The following is a 7,530-nucleotide window of genomic DNA, read 5'->3' on the forward strand; positions in this document are numbered from 1 at the left end:
TAGACTTATCTTTAAACACACAATGACATAAATTTTATACAGACATGGTTTATGAAATAAAATAAATGTCCGTGTACACATTACATTTTATATTTGATATAGCTGAACTATTCATACATAATCTAAGTCTGGATGTGTCTTAGTAGTAATAATTTCATGCCAACTAGTAACTTTTCTTTATCTCATTTTACTTTCCTTCTTGCTTGATAACTGATGTAATATATAGCGATTGAAGGGCTATTTTGCTAATACACTCATTCTTTATCTGGTTAGGTACCAGGTAAAAAAAAGTAGTTAAATATATTTAATACTATTTTTCTAATAAGGAAAAGCAAAAGAGATATTCATTACATTGAAAAAATGTTGGCATCTTTTTTGCACTGTCATTTCAAGACACTTAAAAGTCTTTATGGAAGTAAATAAATATCTAAAGTTTTTTATTTACCAAACCAATAAGTACTAATAATGTCAGTCAAGGCTCAAGAAAATTAGGCTATGAGCACTGTCTATATTATTTCTAGTTTTTATTTCACTTCACACACACGCACACACACACACACACACACACGAACAACCATACACACAGTACTGCAGAAACGTATGAGTTTTGGAAAGAAACAGCACTATAAAGATGAATGCTTCCATTGAGCTCTATTTTACTCATTTTATTTATTTATCTATTTATTTATTGTAAAAAAAAAAACCCATAACATAAAATTTATGATCTTAAGAATTTTAAATATATAGTTCATAGTGTTATATAGTAGCATATATAGTAAAATTGAAATTATATACCCATTAAACAAAAACTCCCTATTTCTCCCTCTCCCAGTCCCTAGTCACTACCATTCTACCTTCTATTTCTATGAGTTTGACTTCTTTAGATACATCATATAAGTGAGATCATACTGTAATGAAATAGGTGTGCAAATATCTCTTTGAGATCCTCCTTTCAGTTCTTTTGGATATACATCCAGAAAGCAGGATTGCTGAATCACATGGTAATTCTATTTTTAATTTTTTTGACAAAACTCCATAGTTTTGTTTCCCATAGTGGCCACATCATTTTACATTCCTAGCAACAGGGCCTGAGTGTTCCAATTTCTCCAAATCCTTACCAACACTTATTATTTTCTACTTATTTGATAGTGGCCATCCTAATGGTTATGAGGTGATATCTCACTGTGGTTTTGATTTGCATATTTCTAAGGATTAATGATGTTGTATATCTTTTCATATCCTTGCTGGCTATTTATCATATCTTATTTTTAAAATCAGGAAAATACGTGTAAGTCAAAAAGTGAGTGTATCCTAACGTTTTGTGTCCTCTGTCTTCTTGTGAACTCACTTGGCAAAAAACTGCAAGAATTCCCTAATCCCATTCTCTGTTTGCCACTGGGACAGCTGATTCACTTAGGAGAAAAATCATGCAGTCAAGCAGATTGTACTAGTATGCTGCACATTAACGGTTACTTGCCTCAGCTCTGCCTTCAGCATTTGATTTCTATCTAACCCTACACCCAACTTTCCACTAAAACTGCTATTACTTAGATCAGCAGTTCCCAAAATGTGGTTTGGAGACCAGTGAACTTTCCTGAGACTCAAGGATTCTATGAGGTCAAAACTATTTTCCTAATTAAATTAAAATTCCATTTGTCTCTTTCACTCTCATTCTCTCATTCTCTCACAATGAACAAAATAATTCTCAGAGACAACATGATGTGTTGTATCACAACAGACTGAATGTAGAAGCAGATATGAGAATCCAGCTTTTGTTTGTTGTCAGATAGTAAAGAGATTTGCAGAAATGTAAAACAATGCCATTTCTTTCATTCATTTTGTTTGTTTGTTTTGGGAAATACAGTTATTTATCATTCTTGGTCATAAGATAATATCCATTTTACATATTGCTAGATTCGACTTGGTACTTTCTGTGAAGAAATTTTCCATATTCTCTAATTTGTCCATAATTTTTTTCAGTGTCTTTAGCAGGTTTTGGTATTAAAGTTATCTTGGCCTCATAAAATGAATTTAAAGTGTTCTTTCCTCCTTTGTTTTATGAAAGGATTTGTATAATATTGATTCTATTTTCTCCTTAAATGTGCAATAGAATTCATCAATGATACTGTCTTCATTTGAAGTTTTTTTGTGGGCTATTCAGATTTTCCAATACATTTTTTTATTTTTTATTTTTCTGATTTCTGGTGATGTTAAGCATTTCTCTTCCTGTGTTAATATCCTTTACCCATTTTGCCATTTGAGTTTCTGTCATTTACCCATTGATTACTAGAAATTTATTGGATATTCTAAATACTAATTCCTTATCAGTTTTAATAATTGCTAAATACCTGTCTGTCTGTCAGTTAGAGTTGACACACATATTATATTAGTTTCAGGTGTACAACATAGTGATTAGACATTTACATAACTTATGAAATGATCACTTGATAAATCTAGTAACCATCTGACACCATACAAAACTATTACAATATTATTGACTATTCTTTATTCTATACTTTACATCCCCGTAACTATTTTTTGTAACTACCAATTTGTACTTCTTAATCTCTTCTCCTTTTTCACCCATCCTCCTAACCACCCCCCCCCCCACTTGCCATCGGCTGGCAACCATCAAAATGTTCTCTGTATCCATGAGTTTGTTTCTGTTTTATTTGTTTGTTCATTTTGTTATTTAGATCCGATATATAAGTGAAATCATAGGACATTGTCTTTCTGACTTACTCCACTCAGCATAAAACCCTTTAATTTCATCCATGTTGTTGGGCAGATGGCACGATTTCATTCTTTTTTATGGCTGAGTGATATTCCATTGTTTGTTTATATGTTCGACCTCTTCTTTATTCACTCATCCATTGATAGACACCCAGGTTGCCTCTATATCTTAGCTATTGTAAATAATGCTGCAACAAACATATGGATGCATATGTCTTTTCAAATTAGTGTTCTGGGTTTCTTCAGGTAAATACCCAGAAGTGGGATTACTAGGTCCTTCTTTGTCTCTTGTTATATAGCCTTTGTTTTAAAGTCTATTTTGCCTTGTATAAGTATTGCTACTCCAGCTGTTTTAGGTTGCTTGTCTCCATTTTCATGAAATATGTTTTTCCATTCCTTTGCATTCAGTCTGTTTGTGTCTTTCAATCTGAAATGTGTCTCTTGTATGGAACATATGTAACAGTCTTGTTTTTTTATCTATTCAGCCACCCTATGTCTTAAATGATTGGAGCATTTAATCCATTTACATTTAAAGTGATTGTTGATAGATATGAGTTATTGCCACTTTCTTATTCAAATTTTTTATATTTTTTCTTCTTCTTCAAGAAGAAGAAATCCTGGTTTGGTGGTGATAAACTCCTTTATCTTTTTCTTGTCTGGGAAGCTTTTTAATCTGTCCTTTGATTCTAAAATGATAGATTTGCTGGGTAGAATAATCTTGGTTGTAGGTCCTTGCTTTTCATTACTTTGACTATTTCATGCCAATCCCTTCTGGCTTTCAAAATTTCTATTGAGAGATCAGTTGGAAGTCTTACAGAAGCTCCATTGTAGGTCACTAACTGCCTTTCTCTTGTTGCTTTAAAGATTCTCTCTTTGTCTTTAACTTTTGGCATTTTAGTTATGATGTGTCTTGGTGTGGGCCTCTTCGGGATCATCTTGTTTGGGACTCTCTGTGCTTTCTAGGATGGTATGTTTATTTTCTTCACCAGGTTAGGGAAATTTTTCATCATTTCTTCAAATAGGTTTTCAATCCCTTGCTCTCTTCTCCTTCTGGTACCCCTACAATGTGAATGTTGGTGCATTCTCCCAGAGGCCCCTTAAACTGTCCTCATTTTTTTTTTGGATTATTTTTTCTCGTTGCTGTTCTGCTTGGGCATTTTCTGCTATCTTATCTCCCAAATCAATGATTCAATCCTCTGCTTCATTTTAACTACTATTGATTCTAATGTATTCTTCATTTCAATTATTGCATTCCTCATTTTGACTGGTTCTTTTTAATGTTTTCCATCTCTATTTTTACGATTCCTATCTTTTTGTCAAAGTTCTCACTAAGATCATTGAGCATCCTTATAACCAGTCTTCAGAACACTATACCTGGTAGACTGCTTATCTACATTTTGTTTAGTTCTTTTTCTGGAGGTTTGTTCTGTTCTTTCATTGAGGACATATTTCTTTGTTTTATCATTTTGGCTACCTCCCTGTGTTTGTTTCTGTGTATTAAGTAGAGCTGCTATGTCTCCTGGTTTTGTTAGAGTAGCCTTATGTAGTAGGTATCTTGTGGGGCCCAGTGGCACAATCTCCCTGGTCTTCTGAGCTGGATGCTCCATGTGTGTCCGTTGCATGCACTGTGTGTGCCCTCCTATTGTAGTTAAGCCTTGATTGTTGCTGGCACATCAATGAGAGAGATTGACCCTCTGACTGATTGGTTGTGAGAACTGGCCATGACTACAGTGGAAGAGCTGTTGTGCAGGGGCTGACCCTATCGAGCAGGATTTGCTTTAGCAGGGCTCTGGTGACTGCCCAGTCTGCTCTTTGCATGTGTTGTTTGTGGAGGTGGTTGGGTGGTGCTCAGGTATGGTCTGAAGTTGGCCACTGGGTGTGTTGGTTCTGGGACCTCTTGGGAGATGCTCTGTTATAAGCCAAGTTCAGCTGCTGCTTGTATCCTGCTCAAGGCCATTTGGTATGAGGTACATAGTGATCTACAGATGGTTGCTGCTTGTGCTGAGCTTGGAGGTGCCTAGGAGAGGATAAGTTGAGAACTGAGGCTGGCTGCCACTAGTTCTGGGCTTGGGGCTGGTCGCTCAGCAAATGGTAAAAGGCACACCAAGGACAGCTGCTGCTGCTTTGGGGTTTGAGAACCTCTGAGAGACTTTAAGAAAGTCCGCAGCATGAGCCAAGATAGGTCATTTGTATGGAAAAGTCACTGGAAGAGGCTTGGGTGGGCCCACAAGTTGAGTGGGGCAAGGGTCTCAGGGAATCACTAGGTGGGGCAAACAGCGCTAGGTAGATTAATGGAGACTCAGATATGGCACCTGCCTGCATGTGCAGGCTGGGTGAAGGGAAGGCTCAACAAAGGAACAACGGTTTCTTCTAGCACTTCTGTCTGAGGAAAAGCTGCCCCTCTAGCTCTTGTCCTGTAACCAGACAAGGCACCCTATGTCCCTGGTGCTTTTTGAGCGCCTGTCCCAGTACTGGTGCTCAAAGAAAGTGAGTCCATCAGTGAGTAAGTCTGTGCACAGGCTCTTTAAGAGGAATGCCTAGTACTCCAACAGCCCTCTGTCTCACCTGCATAGAATCTCCACTGAATTTTCACAGCCACATGTTATGAGGACTCCTCTTCCCAGCATTGGTGGTTGGGCTGGGAAGTCCAATGTGAGGCTGGGACCCCTTTCTCCTCAGGGAAGACCTCTGCATCCCAGATATCCCTCCAGATTTTTAACCGCCACATGTGGGTGTCAGACAAGGCTATTTTTGTCTCTGTTCCTCCTACTAGTCTCAATGTGGCTTCTTCCTTATATCCTTAGTTATAGGACTTTTGTTTAGCTAGCCTTCAGGCTCTTCTCAATGATGGTTGTTTTATAGTTTATTTCTAATTTTGATGTGGTCGTGAGAGGAGGTGAGCACAGTGTTTATCCACTTCACCATCTTGATCAGAAACCCTGGTAGGCGATTCTAGTATTTCTTACTATCTCGGAGAGTAGTCACCTTTCTTTGCTATTCTTTTTCAAAACTGACTTAGCTATTTTTAGATGTTGCTTATTTTCCTATATTTATCTTATAATTACTTTATTCTCAATCCATTAAAAATCTGGTTTGTTTTTACGTTTTACTATGGAAAAAAATTTAAACATATAGCAAAGTAGGAAGAATGGTAAGAACATTCTAATTAACTCCTGTGGATTTCATCACCAAACTTCAAAAATTATCAACACATGGCCATTCTTGTCTCATATATTGCCCTCTCCTTTTCTTTACTTTATGACTTAACTCAAATTACAGATATGATAGCATGTCTTTACATCAACAACTATTAAATCACTATTCAGATTTTCTCACTTTTAATAGATAGAATTTTGTATTGAGGTATAGTTGACATATAACATTATATAAGTTTCAGATGTAAAACAAAATGACACAATATTTGTATATATCATAAAATGATCCCCATGATAAGTCTAGCTAATATTTTTCATCATATATAGTTATAATTTTTTTCTTGTGCTAAGAACTTTTAAGATCTACTCTCTTAGCAACTTTCAAATATGCTTTACAATATTATTAACTATAATACATTACATCCACATGACTTGTTTATTTTATAACTAAGTTTTTATTTTTGACCTCCTTCATCCCTTTGGCCTACCTCCCACCCCACAACTCTGACAATCACCTCTTGGTTCCCTGTACGTATAATTCGTTTTTACTTTATTGTCTTTTTTTTTTTTCAGATTCCACACATATGTAAGATCATACAATATTTGTCTTTCCCTGACTTACTTCGCTTACCATAAGACTTCGAGGTCCAACAATGTTGTTGCAAATAGCAAAATTCCATTCTTTTTTATGGCTAAATAATATTCCATTATATATATACCAGTTTCTTCATCCATTTACCCATCACTGGATACTTAGATTGTTTCCATATCTTGGCTACTGTAAAGGATACTGCAATAAACATGAGTGCATATACCTTTCCAAGTTAGTGTTTTTGTTTTCTTTGGAGAAATACCCAGGTATACTTGCTGGATCACATGGTAGTTCTATTTTTGACTTTTTGAGGAACCTCCACGTTATTTTCCATAGTGGCTACGCCAACTTAAAAAAATTATTTCCTTAAATAGGATCCACATAGGGTCCACCCATTTCTTTGGTTTACATGTTCATAATTTTTTAAAAAATCTATAATCCCTGCCTCCCTTTTTCTTCTCTTATCATTTATTTTTTAAAAGCTTTTTCATATAGAATTTTCCATATTATGGATTTTGCTGATTGCATACATTTTTAAAATTCTTTGTATTTCCTAAACTTGTTAAATCTAGAGATTTAATTAGATTGAGGTTCACTTTTATTTGGCAAGAATGTTTCAGGAATGCTATATATTTCATTTTATATTGCATCATTAGTCAAATAATGTCTTTTTTGTGTGAACAAGATTGGCTTAGAGTTCAGGTATTGTTAGTCCTATTCATTCACCATCAAGTTTCCCAACAATCTTTCAGCTAATGCCGTAGTTTTCAGACTGTAGTCAATGACTCCAGGAAATGTAGAGTTTTTCAGAGGTTACATGACATTCTTATGTTTTAAAGTTTTCTCAGGTTTAATTTCTAGAACGATTAATATTGAGAGCTATAACTCCCATAAAAAAAAATTTTGTGGTCTCCAATAATTTTTAAAAGTGTGAAGCATTTCTGAGAAAAGTTGAACAATTGAGCTAATGGATTTAGCAGCCATTGATGATTATTCCCTGAATGTATTATTTCATTAAGGGTTGTAAAATAGCAATATTAATATTAAAAT

Source organism: Pteropus medius, unplaced genomic scaffold (genome assembly GCF_902729225.1).
Source record: "Pteropus medius unplaced genomic scaffold, Ma_sr-lr_union100, whole genome shotgun sequence".
Classification (NCBI taxonomy): Eukaryota; Metazoa; Chordata; class Mammalia; order Chiroptera; family Pteropodidae; genus Pteropus; species Pteropus medius.